The following is a 17758-nucleotide window of genomic DNA, read 5'->3' as shown; positions in this document are numbered from 1 at the left end:
TCAAAGTTTATTTACAGTATATATAACACATATTTTGGATACATTTTATATTTTATGTACATTATGTAATATATATTTACTGTAATTTTTGATATTTTATTTACAGTATATAAAATGTATTTGGTGTACTTTCAGTTAATATTATATGTACAATATATGAAATATATATCCTGTACTTTTTGATATTTTATGAACAGTATATAAGATATATTTGGTGTCCATTTGTTATTTTATGTAAATTATATAATATATATTTGGTGTAGTTTTTGATATTTTACAGAGGGTGTGTAGTATATATTTACTGTCCTTTTTGATATTTTATTTACAGTATATAGTATACATTTGGTGTAATTTTTGATATTTTATATACAGTATATTAAAAATAATTACTGTAGTTTTTGATAGTTTATTTACAGTATATATAACACATATTTGGTTTACTTTTTTATATTTTATGAACTGTATGTAATATATATTTACTGTACTTTTTGATATTTTATTTACACTATATAAAATGTATTTGGTGTACTGTTAGTTAATATTATATGTACAATATATGAAACATATTTACTGTACTTTTTGACATTTTATGTACAGTATATAAGATATATTTGGTGTACTTTTCATATTTTATGTAAATTATATAATATATATTTTGTGTAGATTGTGATATTTTACATATGGTGTGTAATATATATTTACTGCACTTTATGATATTTTATTTACAGTATATAATATACATTTGGTGTAATTTTTCATATTTTATGTACAGTATATTAAATATAATTACTGTAGGATTTATAGTATATTTAGAGTATATATAACACATATTTGGTGTAATTTTTGATATTTTATGTACAGTATGTAATACATATTTACTGTACTTTTTGATATTTTATTTACAGTATATAAAATGTATTTTGTGTACTTTTAGTTAATATTATATGTACAATATATGAAATACATTTACTGTAATTTTTGATATTTTATGTACAGTATATAAGATATATTTGGTGTTCTTTTGATATTTTATGTAAATTATATAATATATATTTGGTGTAGTTATTGATATTTTACATAGGGTGTGTAATATATATTTACTGTACTTTTTGATATTTTATTTACAGTATATAATATTCATTTGGTGTAATTTTTGATATTTTATGTACAGTATATTAAATATAATTACAGTAGTTTTTGATAGTTTATGTACAGTATATATAACACAAATTTGGTGTACCTTTAGATATTTTATGTACAGTATGTAATATATATTTACTGTACTTTTTGATATTTTATTTACAGTATATAAAATGTATTTGGCGTACTTTTAGTTAATATTATATATACAATGTATGAAATATATTTACTGTACTTTTTGATATTTATGTACAGTATATAACATATATTTGCTGTCGTTCTGATATTTTATGTAAATTATATAATATATATTTGGTGTGGTTTTTGATATTTTACATAGGGTGTGTACTATATATTTACTGTCCTTTTTGATATTTTATTTAGAGTTTATATTATACATTTGGTGTAATTTTTGATATTTTATGTACAGTATATTAAATATAAGTACTGTAGTTTTTGATAGTTTATTAACAGTATATATAACACATATTTGGTGTAATTTTTGATATTTTATGTACAGTATGTAATACATATTTACTGTACTATTTGATATTTTATTTACACTATATAAAATGTATTTGGTGTACTTTATTTAATATTATATGCACAATATATGAAATATATTTACTGTACTTTTTGATATTTTATGTACAGTATATAAGATATATTTGGCATACTTTTGATATTTAATGTAAATTATGTAATATATATTTGGTGTAGATTGTGATATTTTACATATGGTGTGTAATATATATTTACTGTACTTTTTGATATTTTATTTACAGTACATAATATACATTTGGTTTAATTTTTGATATTTTATGTACAGAATATTAAATATGATTACTGTAGATTTTATAGTTTATTTACAGTATATATAACACATATTTGGTGCACTTTTTGATATTTTATGTACAGTATGTAATACATATTTACTGTAATTTTTGATATTTTATTTAGAGTATATAAAATGTATTGGGTGTACTTTTAGTTAATATTATATGTACAATATATGAAATATGTTTACTGTAATTTTTGATATTTTATGTACCGAATATAAGATATATTTGGTGTCCTTTTGATATTTTATGTAAATTATATAATATATATTTGGTGTAGATTGTGATATTTTACATATGGTGTGTAATATATATTTACTGTAATTTTTGATATTTTATTTACAGTATATAATATACATTTGGTGTAATATTTGATATTTTATGTACAGTACATTAAATATAATTAGTGTAGTTTTTCAAAGTTTATTTACAGTATATATAACACATATTTGGGATACATTTTATATTTTATGTACATTATGTAATATATATTTACTGTAATTTTTGATATTTTATTTACAGTATATAAAATGTATTTGGTGTACTTTCAGTTAATATTATATGTACAATATATGAAATATATATCCTGTACTTTTTGATATTTTATGAACAGTATATAAGATATATTTGGTGTCCATTTGTTATTTTATGTAAATTATATAATATATATTTGGTGTAGTTTTTGATATTTTACAGAGGGTGTGTAGTATATATTTACTGTCCTTTTTGATATTTTATTTACAGTATATAGTATACATTTGGTGTAATTTTTGATATTTTATATACAGTATATTAAATATAATTACTGTAGTTTTTGATAGTTTATTTACAGTATATATAACACATATTTGGTTTACTTTTTTATATTTTATGAACTGTATGTAATATATATTTACTGTACTTTTTGATATTTTATTTACACTATATAAAATGTATTTGGTGTACTGTTAGTTAATATTATATGTACAATATATGAAACATATTTACTGTACTTTTTGACATTTTATGTACAGTAGATAAGATATATTTGGTGTACTTTTCATATTTTATGTAAATTATATAATATATATTTTGTGTAGATTGTGATATTTTACATATGGTGTGTAATATATATTTACTGCACTTTATGATATTTTATTTACAGTATATAATATACATTTGGTGTAATTTTTCATATTTTATGTACAGTATATTAAATATAATTACTGTAGAATTTATAGTATATTTAGAGTATATATAACACATATTTGGTGTAATTTTTGATATTTTATGTACAGTATGTAATACATATTTACTGTACTTTTTGATATTTTATTTACAGTATATAAAATGTATTTTGTGTACTTTTAGTTAATATTATATGTACAATATATGAAATACATTTACTGTAATTTTTGATATTTTATGTACAGTATATAAGATATATTTGGTGTTCTTTTGATATTTTATGTAAATTATATAATATATATTTGGTGTAGTTATTGATATTTTACATAGGGTGTGTAATATATATTTACTGTACTTTTTGATATTTTATTTACAGTATATAATATTCATTTGGTGTAATTTTTGATATTTTATGTACAGTATATTAAATATAATTACAGTAGTTTTTGATAGTTTATGTACAGTATATATAACACAAATTTGGTGTACCTTTAGATATTTTATGTACAGTATGTAATATATATTTACTGTACTTTTTGATATTTTATTTACAGTATATAAAATGTATTTGGCGTACTTTTAGTTAATATTATATATACAATGTATGAAATATATTTACTGTACTTTTTGATATTTATGTACAGTATATAACATATATTTGCTGTCGTTCTGATATTTTACGTAAATTATATAATATATATTTGGTGTGGTTTTTGATATTTTACATAGGGTGTGTACTATATATTTACTGTCCTTTTTGATATTTTATTTAGAGTTTATATTATACATTTGGTGTAATTTTTGATATTTTATGTACAGTATATTAAATATAAGTACTGTAGTTTTTGATAGTTTATTAACAGTATATATAACACATATTTGGTGTAATTTTTGATATTTTATGTACAGTATGTAATACATATTTACTGTACTATTTGATATTTTATTTACACTATATAAAATGTATTTGGTGTACTTTATTTAATATTATATGCACAATATATGAAATATATTTACTGTACTTTTTGATATTTTATGTACAGTATATAAGATATATTTGGCATACTTTTGATATTTAATGTAAATTATGTAATATATATTTGGTGTAGATTGTGATATTTTACATATGGTGTGTAATATATATTTACTGTACTTTTTGATATTTTATTTACAGTACATAATATACATTTGGTTTAATTTTTGATATTTTATGTACAGAATATTAAATATGATTACTGTAGATTTTATAGTTTATTTACAGTATATATAACACATATTTGGTGCACTTTTTGATATTTTATGTACAGTATGTAATACATATTTACTGTAATTTTTGATATTTTATTTAGAGTATATAAAATGTATTGGGTGTACTTTTAGTTAATATTATATGTACAATATATGAAATATGTTTACTGTAATTTTTGATATTTTATGTACAGAATATAAGATATATTTGGTGTCCTTTTGATATTTTATGTAAATTATATAATATATATTTGGTGTAGATTGTGATATTTTACATATGGTGTGTAATATATATTTACTGTAATTTTTGATATTTTATTTACAGTATATAATATACATTTGGTGTAATATTTGATATTTTATGTACAGTACATTAAATATAATTAGTGTAGTTTTTCAAAGTTTATTTACAGTATATATAACATATATTTGGGGTACTTTTGATATTTTATGTACAGTATGTAATATATATTTACTGTACTTTTTGATATTTTATTTACAGTATATAAAATGTATTTGGTGTACTTTTAGTTAATATTATATGTACATTATATTAAATATATTTACTGTACTTTTTGATATTTTATGTACAGTATATAAGATATATTTTGTGTCCTATTGATATTTTATGTAAATTATATAATCTATATTTGGTGTAGTTTTTGATATTTTACATAGGGTGTGTAGTATATATTTCCTGTCCTTTTTGATAATTTATTTACAGTATATAATATACATTTGGTGTAATTTTTGATATTTTATGTACAGTATATTAAATATAATTACAGTAGTTTTTGATAGTTTATGTACAGTATATGTAACACATATTTGGTGTACTTTTTGATATTTTATGTACAGTATGTAATATATATTTACTGTACATTTTGATATTTTATTTACAGTATATAAAATGTATTTGGTGTACTTTTAGTTAATATTATATGTACAATATATGAAATATATATCCTGTACCTTTTGATATTTTATGTACAGTATATAAGATATATTTGGTGTCCATTTGTAATTTTATGTAAATTATATAATATATATTTGGTGTAGTTTTTGATATTTTATAGAGGGTGTGTAGTATATTTTTACTGTCCTTTTTGATATTTTATTTACAGTATATAGTATACATTTGGTGTAATTTTTGATATTTTATATACAGTATATTAAATATAATTACTTTAGTTTTTGATACTTTATTTACAGTATATATAACACATATTTGGTTTACTTTTTAATATTTTATGAACTGTATGTAATATATATTTACTGTACTTTTTGATATTTTATTTACAGTATATAAAATGTATTTGGTGTACTGTTAGTTAATATAATATGTACAATATATGAAATATATTTACTGTACTTTTTGTTATTTTATGTACAGTATATAATATATATATGTTCTCCTTTTGATATTTTATGTAAATTATATAATATATATTTGGTGTAGTTTTTGATATTTTACATAGGGTGCGTAATACATATTTACAGTCCCTTTTCATATTTTATTTAGAGTATATAATATACATTAGCTGTAATTTTTGATATTTTACGTACAGTATATTAAATGTAATTACTGTAGTTTTAATAATTTATTTACAGTATATATAACACATATTTGGTGTACTTTTTGATATTTTATCTACAGTATGTTATATATATTTACTGTACATTTTGATATTTTATTTACAGTATATAAAATGTATTTGGTGTACTTTTAGTTAATATTATATGTACAATATATGAAATATATTTACTGAATATTTTGATATTTTATGTACTGTATATAAGGTATATTTGGTGTCCTTTTGATATTTTATGTAAATTATATAATATATATTCGGTGTAGTTTGTGATATTATACATAGGGTGTGTAATATATATTTACAGTACTTTTTGATATTTTATTTACAGTAAATAATATACATTTGGTGTAATTTTTGATATTTTATGTACAGTATATTAAATATAATTACTGTAGTTTTTGATAGTTTATTTACACTATATATAACACATATTTGGTGTAGTTTGTGATATGTTATGTACAGTATGTAATATATATTTACCTATATTTTTGATATTTTATTTACACTATATAAATTGTATTTGGTGTACTTTTAGTTAATATTACATGTACAATATATGAAAAATATTTACTGTACAATTTGATATTTTATGTACAGTGTATAAGATATATTTGGTGTCCTTTTGATATTTTATGTAAATTATATAATATATATTTGGTGTAGATTGTGATATTTTATATATGGTGTGTAATATATATTTACTGTACTTTTTGATATTTTATTTACAGTAAATAACATACATTTGGTGTAATTTTGATATTTTATGTACAGTATATTAAATATAATTACTGTAGTATTTGATAGTATATTTAGAGTATATATAACACATATTTGGTGGACTTTTTGATATTTTATGTACAGTATGTAATATATATTTACTGTAATATTTGATATTTTATTTACAGTATATAAATTGTATTTGGTGTACTTTTAGTTAATATTATATGTACAATATATGAAATATATTTACTGTACATTTTGATATTTTATGTACAGTATATAAGATATATTTGGTGTCCTTTTGCTATTTTATGTAAATTATATAATATATATTTGGTGTAGTTTTTGATATTTTACATAGGGTGTGCAATGTATATTTACTGTACTTTTTGATATTTTATTTACAGTATATTATACATTTGGTGTAATATTTTATATTTTATGTACAGTATATTAAATATAATTACTGTAGCTTTTGATAGTTTATTTAAAGTATATATAACACATATTTGGTTTACTTTTTTATATTTTCGGAACTGTATGTAATATATATTTACTGTACTTTTTATATTTTGTTTACAGTATATAAAATGTATTTGGTGTACTGTTAGTTAATATTATATGTACAATATATGAAATATATTTACTGTACATTTTGATATTTTATGTACAGTATATAAGATATATTTGGTGTCCTTTTGATATTTTATGTAAATTATATAATATATATTTGGTGTAGATTGTGATATTTTACATATGGTGTGTAATATATATTTAGTGTACTTTTTGATATTTTATTTACAGTAAATAATATACTTTTGGTGTAATTTTTGATATTTAATGCACAGTATATTATATATAATTACTGTAGTTTTTGATAGTTTATTCACAGTATATATAACACATATTTGGTGTACTTTTTTATATTTCATGTACTGTATGTAATATATATTTACTGTAATTTTTGATATTTTATTTACACTATATAAAATGTATTTGGTGTACTTTTAGTTAATATTATATGTACAATATATGAAATATATTTACTGTAATTGTTGATATTTTATGTACAGTATATTACATATATTTGGTGTCCTTTTGATATTTTATGTAAATTATATAATATATATTTGGTGTAGATTGTGATATTTTACATATGGTGTGTAATATATATTTACTGTACTTTTTGGTATTTTATTTACAGTAAATAATATACATTTGGTGTAATTTTTGATATTTTATATACAGTGTATTAAATATAATTACTGTAGTTTTTGATAGTTTATTTACAGCATATATAACACATATTTGGTGTACTTTTTGATATTTTATGTACAGTATGTAGTATATATTCACTGTAATTTTTCATATATTATTTACACTATATAAAGTTTATTTGGTGTACTTTTAGTTAATATTATATGTACAGTATATGAAATATATTTACTGTACATTTTGATATTTTATGTACAGTATATAGGATATATTTGGTGTCCTTTTGATATTATATGTAAATTATATAATATATATTTGGTGCAAATTGTGATATTTTACATATGGTGTGTAATATATATTTACTGTACTTTTTGAAAGTTTATTTACACTATATGAAATGTATTTGGTGTACTTTTAGTTAATATTATATGTACAATATATGAAATATATTTACTGTAGTTTTTGATATTTTAAGTACAGTATATAAGATATGTTTGGTGTCCTTTTGATATTTTATGTAAATTATATAATATATATTTGTTGTAGATTGTGATATTTTTCATATGGTGTGTAATATATATTTACTGTACATTTTGATATTTTATTTACAGTAAATAATATACATTTGGTGTAATTTTTGATATTTTATGTACAGTATATTAAATTTAATTACTGTAGTTTTGATAGTTTATTTACAGTGTATATAACACATATTTGTTGTACTATTTGATATTTTATGTACAGTATGTAATATAAATTTACTGTAATTTTTGGTATTTTATTTACAGTATATAAAATCTATTTGGTGTACTTTTAGTTAATATTACATGTACAATATATGAAATATGTTTACTGTACATTTTGATATTTTTGTACAGTATATAAGGTATATTTGGTATCCTTTTGATATTTTATGTAAATTATATAATATATATTTGGTGTAGTTTGTGATATTTTACATAGGGTGTGTAATATATATTTACTGTACTTTTTGGTATTTAATTTACAGTAAATAATATACATTTGGTGTAATTTTTGGTATTTTATGTACAGTATATTAAATATAATTACTGTAGATTTTGATAGTTTATTTACAGTATATATAACACATATTTGGTGTACTTTTTGATATTTTATGTACAGTATGTAATATATACTCACTGTAATTTTTGATATTTTATTTACACTATATAAAATGTATTTGGTGTACTTTTAGTTAATATTATATGTACAATATATGAAATATATTTACTGTACTTTTTGGTATTTTATGTACAGTATATAAGATATATTTGGTGTACTTTTGATATCTTATGAAAATTATATATTATATATTTGATGTATATTGTGATATTTTACATATGGTGTGTAATATATATTTAATGCAATTTTTGATATTTTATTTACTGTAAATAACATACATTTGGTGTAATTTTTTATATTTTATGTACAGTATATTAAATATAATTACTGTAGTTTTTGATAGTTTATTTAGTGTATATATAACACATATTTGGTGTACTATTTGATAATATATGTACAGTATGTAATATATAGTTACTGTAATTTTTGATATTTTATTTACAGTATATAAAATATATTCGTTGTACTTTTAGTTAATATTATATATACAATATATGAAATATATTTACTGTACATTTTGATATTTTATGTAAAGTATATAAGGTATATTTTGTGTCCTTTTGATATTTTATGTAAATTATATAATATATATTTGGTGTAGTTTTTGATATTTTACATAGTGTGTGTAATATATATTTACTGTAATTTTTGGTGCTTTATTTAGAGTAAATAATATACATTTGGTGTAATTTTTGATATTTTATGTACAGTAAATTAAAAATAATTACTGTAGTTTTTGATAGTTTATTTACAGTATATATAACACATATTTTGTGTACTTTTTGGTATTTTATCTACAGTATGTAATATATATTCACTGTAATTTTTTATATTTTATTTACGCTATATAAAAGGTATTTGGTGTACTTTTAGTTAATATTATATGTACAATATATGAAATATATTTACTGTAATTTTTGATATTTTATGTACAGTATATAAGATATATTTGGTGTCCTTTTGATAGTTTCTGTAAATTATATAATATATATTTGGTGTAGATTGTGATACTTTACATATGGTGTGTAATATATATTTACTGTAGTTTTTGATATTTTATTTACAGTATATAAAATGTATTTGGTGTACTGTTAGTTAATATTATATGTACAATATATGAAATATATTTACTGTACATTTTGATATTTTATGTACAGTATATCAGATATATTTGGTGTACTTTTGATATTTTATGTAAATTATATAATATATATTTTGTGTAGATTGTGATATTTTACATAAAGTGTGTCATATATATTTACTGTTGTTTTTGATATATTATTTACAGTAAATAACATACATTTGGTGAAATTTCTGATATTTTTTGTACAGTATATTAAATATAATTACTGTAGTTTTTCATAGTTTATTTACAGTATATATAACACATATTTGGTGTAGTTTTTGATAATATATGTACAGTATGTAATTTATATTTACTGTAATTTTTGATATTTTATTGACAGTATATAAAATGTATTCGGTGAACTTTTAGTTAATATTATATATACAATATATGAAATATATTTACTGTACATTTTGATATTTTATGTACAGTATATAAGGTATATTTGGGGTCCTTTTGATATTTTATGTAAATTATATAATATATATTTGGTGTAGTTTGTGATATTTTACATAGGGTGTGTAATATATATTTATTGTACTATTTGATATTTTATTTACAGTAAATAATATACATTAGGTGTAATTTCTGATATTTTATGTACAGTATATTAAATATAATTACTGTAGTATTTGATAGTTTATTTACAGTATATATAACACATATTTGGTGTACTTTTTGATATTTTATGTACAGTATGTAATATATATTCACTGTAATTTTTGATATTTTATTTACACTATATAAAATGTATTTGGTGTACTTTTAGTTAATATTATATATACAATATATGAAATATATTTACTGTAAATTTTGATAGTTTATGTACAGTATATAAGGTTTATTTTGTGTCCTTTTGATATTTTATATAAATTACATAGTATATATTTGGTGTAGTTTGTGATATTTTACATAGGGTGTGTAATATATATTTACTGTACTTTTTGGTATTTTATTTACAGTAAATAATATACATTTGGTGTAATTTTTGATATTTTATGTACAGTATATTAAATATAATTACTGTAGTTTTTGATAGTTTATTTACAGCATATATAACACATATTTGGTGTACTTTTTGATATTTTATGTACACTATGTAGTATATATTCACTGTAATTTTTCATATTTGATTTACACTATATAAAGTTTATTTGGTGTACTTTTAGTTAATATTATATGTACAATATATGAAATATATTTACTGTACATTTTGATATTTTATGTACAGTATATAGGATATATTTGGTGTCCTTTTGCTATTATATATAAATTATATAATATATATTTGTTGTAGATTGTGATATTTTACATATGGTGTGTAATATATATTTACTGTACTTTTTGAAAGTTTATTTACACTATATTAAATGTATTTGGTGTACTTTTAGTTAATATTATATGTACAATATATGAAATATATTTACTGTAATTTTTCATATTTTATGTACAGTATATAAGATATATTTGGTGTCCGTTTGATATTTTATGTAAATTATATAATATATATTTGGTGTAGATTGTGATATTTTTCATATAGTGTGTAATATATATTTACTGTACATTTTGATATTTTATTTACAGTAAATAATATAAATTTGGTGTAATTTTTGATATTTTATGTACAGTATATTAAATTTAATTGCTGTAGTTTTTGATAGTTTATTTACAGTGTATATAACACATATTTGTTGTACTATTTGATATTTTATGTACAGTATGTAATATAAATTTACTGTACTTTTTGATATTTTATTTACAGTATATAAAATGTATTTGGTGTACTTTTAGTTAATATTACATGTACAATATACGAAATATATTTACTGTACATTTTGATATTTTATTTACAGTATATAAGGTATATTTGGTGTGCTTTTGATATTTTATGTAAATTATATAATATATATTTGGTGTAGTTTGTGATATTTTACATAGGGTGTGTAATATATATTTACTGTACTTTTTGGTATTTTATTTACAGTAAATAATATACATTTGGTGTAATTTTTGATATTTTATGTACAGTATATTAAATATAATTACTGTAGATTTTGATAGTTTATTTACAGTATATATAACACATATTTGGTGTACTTTTTGATATTTTATGTACAGTATGTAATATATAATCACTGAAATTTTTGATATTTTATTTACACTATATAAAATGTAATTGGTGTACTTTTAGTTAATAATATATGTACAATATATGAAATATATATACTGTACTTTTTGATATTTTATGTACATCATATAAGATATATTTGGTGTCCATTTGATATTTTATGTAAATTATATAATATATATTTGGTGTAGTTTTTGATATTTTACATAGGGTGTGTAGTATATATTTACTGTCCTTTTTGATATTTTATTTACAGTATATAATTTACATTTGGTGTAATTTTTGATAATTTATATACAGTACATTGAATTTAATTACTGTAGTTTTTGATAATTACCGTATATATAACACATATTTGGTGTACTTTTTGATATTTTATGTACAGTATATAATATATATTTACTGTAATGTTTGATATTTTATTTACAGTATATAAAATGTATTTGGTGGACTTTTAGTTAATATTATATGTACAATATATGTAATATATTTAGTATACTTTTTGATATTTTACGTACATTATATAAGATATATTTGGTGTCCTTCCGATATTTTTTGTGAATTATATAATATATAGTTGGTGTAAATTTGGATATTTTACATAGGGTGTGTAAGATATATTACTGTACTTTTTGATATATTATTTACAGTATATAAAATGTATTTGGTGTACTTTTAGTTAATATTATAGGTACAATATATGAAATATATTTACTGTACTTTTTGATATTTTATGTACAGTATATAAGATATATTTGGTGTACTGTTGATATTTTATGTAAATTAAATTATATTTATTTGGTGCGGTTTTTGATATTTTACATAGATTGTAATATATATTTACTGTAATTTTCATATTTTATTTACAGTACATAATATACATTAGGTGTAATTTTTGATATTTTATGTACTGTATATTAAACATAATTACTGTAGTTTTTGATACTTTTTTTAGAGTATATATAACACATATTTGGTGTAATTTTTGATATATTATGTACAGTATGTAATGTATATTTACTGTAATTTTTGATATTTTATTTACAGTATATAAAATGTATTTGGTGTACTTTTAGTAAATATTATATGTACAATACATGAAATATATTTACTGTACTTTTTGATATTTTATGTAGCATATATAAGGTATACTTGGTGTCCTTTTGATATTTTATGTAAATTATATAATATATATTTTTTGTAGTTTTTGATAATTTACATAGAGTGTAATATATATTTACTGTCCTTTTTCGTATTTTATTTAGAGTATATAATATACATTTGGTGTAATTTTTGATATTTTAAGTCCAGTATATTAAATATAATTAGTGTAGGTTTTGATAGTTTATTTACAGTATATATAACAAATATTTGGTGTACTTTTTGATATTTTATGTACTGTATATAATATATATTTACTGAACATTTGAAATTTTATTTACAGTATATAAAATGTATTTGCTGTACTTTTAGTTAATATTATATGTACAATATATGAAACATATTTACTGTAGTTTTTGATATTTTATGTGCAGTATATAAGATATATTTGGTGGCCTTTTGATATTTTATGTAAATTATAAAATATATATTTGGTGTAGTTTTTGATATTTTACATAGGGTGTGTAATATATATTTACCGTCCTTTTTGATATTTTCTGTACACTATATAATATACATTTGGTGTAATTTTTGATATTTTATGTACAGTATATTAAATATATTTACTGTAGTTTTTGATATTTTACGTACAGTATATAGGATATATTTGGTGTCCTTGCGATATTTTTTGTAAATTATATAATATATATTTGGTGTAATATTTGATATTTTACATAGGGTGGGTAATATATATTTACTGTATTTTGGATATATTATTTACACTATATAATGTACATTTGGAGTAATTTTTGACATTTTATGTACAGTATATTAAATATAATTACTGTAGTTTTTGATAGTTTATTTACAGTATATATAACACATATTTGGGGTACTTTTGATATTTTATGTACAGTATGTAATATATATTTACTGTACTTTTTGATACTTTATTTACAGTATATAAAATGTATTTGGTGTACTTTTAGTTAATATTATATGCACAATATATGAAATATATTTACTGTATTTTTGATATTTTATGTACAGTATATAATATATATTTGGTGTCCTTTTGATATTTTATGTAAATTATATAATATATATTTGGTGTAGTCTTTGATATTTTACATAGGGTGTGTAGTAAATATTTACTGTCCTTTTTGATATTTTATTTACAGTATATGATATACGTTTGCTGTAATTTTTGATATTTTATGAAAAGTATATTAAATATAATTACTGTAGTTTTTGATAGCTTATTTACAGTATATATAACACGTTTGGTGTACTTTTTGATATTATATGTACAGTATGCAATATATGTTTACTGTAGTTTTTGATATTTTATTTACAGTATACAAAATGTATTTGTTGTAATTTTAGTTAATATAATATGTACAATATATGAAATATATTTACTGTAGTTTTTGATATTTTACGTACAGTATATAAGATATATTTGGTGTCCTTCCGATATTTTTTGTAAAGTGTATAATATATATTTGGTGTAATTTTTGATATTTTACGTAGGGTGTGTAATATATATTTACTGTATTTTGGATATTTTATTTACACTATATAATGTACATTTGGAGTAATTTTTGATATTTTATGTACTGTATATTTAATATAATTTCTGTAGTTTTTTATAGTTTATTTACAGTATATACAACACGTATTTGGTGTACTATTTGATATTTTATGTACAGTATGTAATATATATTTACTGTAATTTTGGATATTTTATTTACAGTATAGAAAATGTATTTGGTGTACTTTTAGTTAATAATATATGTACAATATATGAAATATATACTGTACATTTTGATATTTTATGTACAGTATATAAGTTATATTTGGTGTCCTTTTGATATTTTATGTAAATTATATAATATATATTTGGTGTAGTTTTTTATATTTTACATAGTGTGTGTAGTATATATTTACTGTCCTTTTTGATATTTTATTTTCAGTATATAATATACATTTGGTGAAATATTTGATAATTTATATACAGTACATTGAATATAATTACTGTAGTTTTTGATAATTACAGTATATATAATACATATTTGGTGTTCTTTTTGATATTTTATGTAGAGTATGTAATATATATTTACTGTAATTTTTGATAATTCCTTTACAGAATATAAAATGTATTTGGTGTACTTTTAGTTAATATTATATGTACAATATATGAAATATATTTACTGTAGTTTTTGATATTTTACGTACTGTATAGAAGATATATTTGGTGTCCTTCCGATATGTTTTGTAAATTATATAATATATATTTGGTGTAGTTTGTGATATTTTACATAGGGTGTGTAATATATATTTACTGTACTTTTTGGTATTTTATTTACAGTAAATAATATACATTTGGTGTAATTTTTGATATTTTATATACAGTATATTAAATATAATTACTGTAGTTTTTGATAGTTTATTTACAGCATATATAACACATATTTGGTGTACTTTTTGATATTTTATGTACAGTATGTAATATATATTCACTGTAATTTTTGATATTTTATTTACACTATATAAAATGTATTTGGTGTACTTTTAGTAAATATTATATGTACAATATATGAAATATATTTACTGTATATTTTGGTATTTTATGTACAGTATATAAGTTACATTTGGTGTACTTTTGATATCTTATGAAAATTATATAATATATATTTGGTGTAGATTGTGATATTTTACATATTGTGTGTAATATACATTTACTGCCCTTTTTGATATTTTATTTACTGTAAATAACATGCATTTGGTGTAATTTTTTATATTTTATGTACAGTATATTAAATATAATTACTGTAGTTTTTGATAGTTTATTTAGAGTATATATAACACATATTTGGTGTACTTTTTGATAATATATGTACAGTATGTAATATATAGTTACTGTAATATTTGATATTTTACTTACAGTATATAAAATGTATTAAGTGTACTTTTAGTTAATATTATATATACAATATATGAAATATATTTACTGTACATTTTGATATTTTATGTACAGTATATAAGGTACATTTTGTGTCCTTTTGATATTTTATGTAAATTATATAATATATATTGGGTGTAGTTTTTGATATTTTACATAGTGTGTGTAATGTATATTTACTGTAATTTTTGGTGCTTTATTTACAGTAAATAATATACATTTGGTGTAATTTTTGATATTTTATGTACAGTAAATTAAATATAATTACTGTAGTTTTTGATAGTTTATTTACACTATATATAAAACATATTTGGTGTACCATTTGATATTTTATCTGCAGTGTGTAATATATATTCACTGTAATTTTTGATATTTTTTTACACTATATAAAATATATTTGGTGTACTTTTAGTTAATATTATATGTACAATATATGAAATATATTTACTGTTCTTTTTGATATTTTATGTACAGTATAAAAGATATATTTGGTATCCTTTTGATATTTAATGTACATTATATAATATATATTTGGTGTAGATTGTGATATTTTACGTATGGTGTGTAATGTATATTTACTGTATTTTTGATATATTATTTATAGTAAATAACATACATTTGGTGTAATTTTTGATATTTTATGTACAGTATATTAAATATAATTACCGTAGTTTTTCATAGTTTATTTAGAGTATATATAACACATATTTGGTGTACTTTTTGTTAATATATGTACAGTATGTAATATATATTTACTGTAATTTTTGATATTTTTTTTACAGTATATAAAATGTATTCGGTGTACTTTTAGTTAATATTATATATACAATATATGAAATATATTTACTGTACATTTTGATATTTTATGTACGGTATATAAGGTATATTTGGTGTCCTTTTGATATTTTATGTAAATTATATAATATATATTTGGTGTAGTTTGTGATATTTTACATAGGGTGTGTAATATATATTTACTGTACTTTTTGGTATTTTATTTACAGTAAATAATGTACATTTGGTGTAATTTTTGATATTTTGTGTACAATATATTAAATATAATTACTGTAGTTTTTGATAGTTTATTTACAGTATATATAACACATATTTGGTGTACTTTTTGATATTTTATCTACAGTATGTAATATATATTCACTGTAATTTTTGATATTTTATTTACACTACATAAAATGTATTTGGTGTACTTTTAGTTAATATTATATGTACAATATATGAAATATATTTACTGTACATTTTGATATTTTATGTAGAGTATATAAGATATATTTGGGGTCCTTTTGATATTTTATGTAAATTATATAATATATATTTTGTGTAGATTGTGATATTTTACATACGGTGTGTAATATA

Source organism: Pan paniscus, chromosome 14 (genome assembly GCF_029289425.2).
Source record: "Pan paniscus chromosome 14, NHGRI_mPanPan1-v2.0_pri, whole genome shotgun sequence".
Taxonomy (NCBI): Eukaryota; Metazoa; Chordata; class Mammalia; order Primates; family Hominidae; genus Pan; species Pan paniscus.
This window is presented reverse-complemented; position numbering follows the sequence as displayed.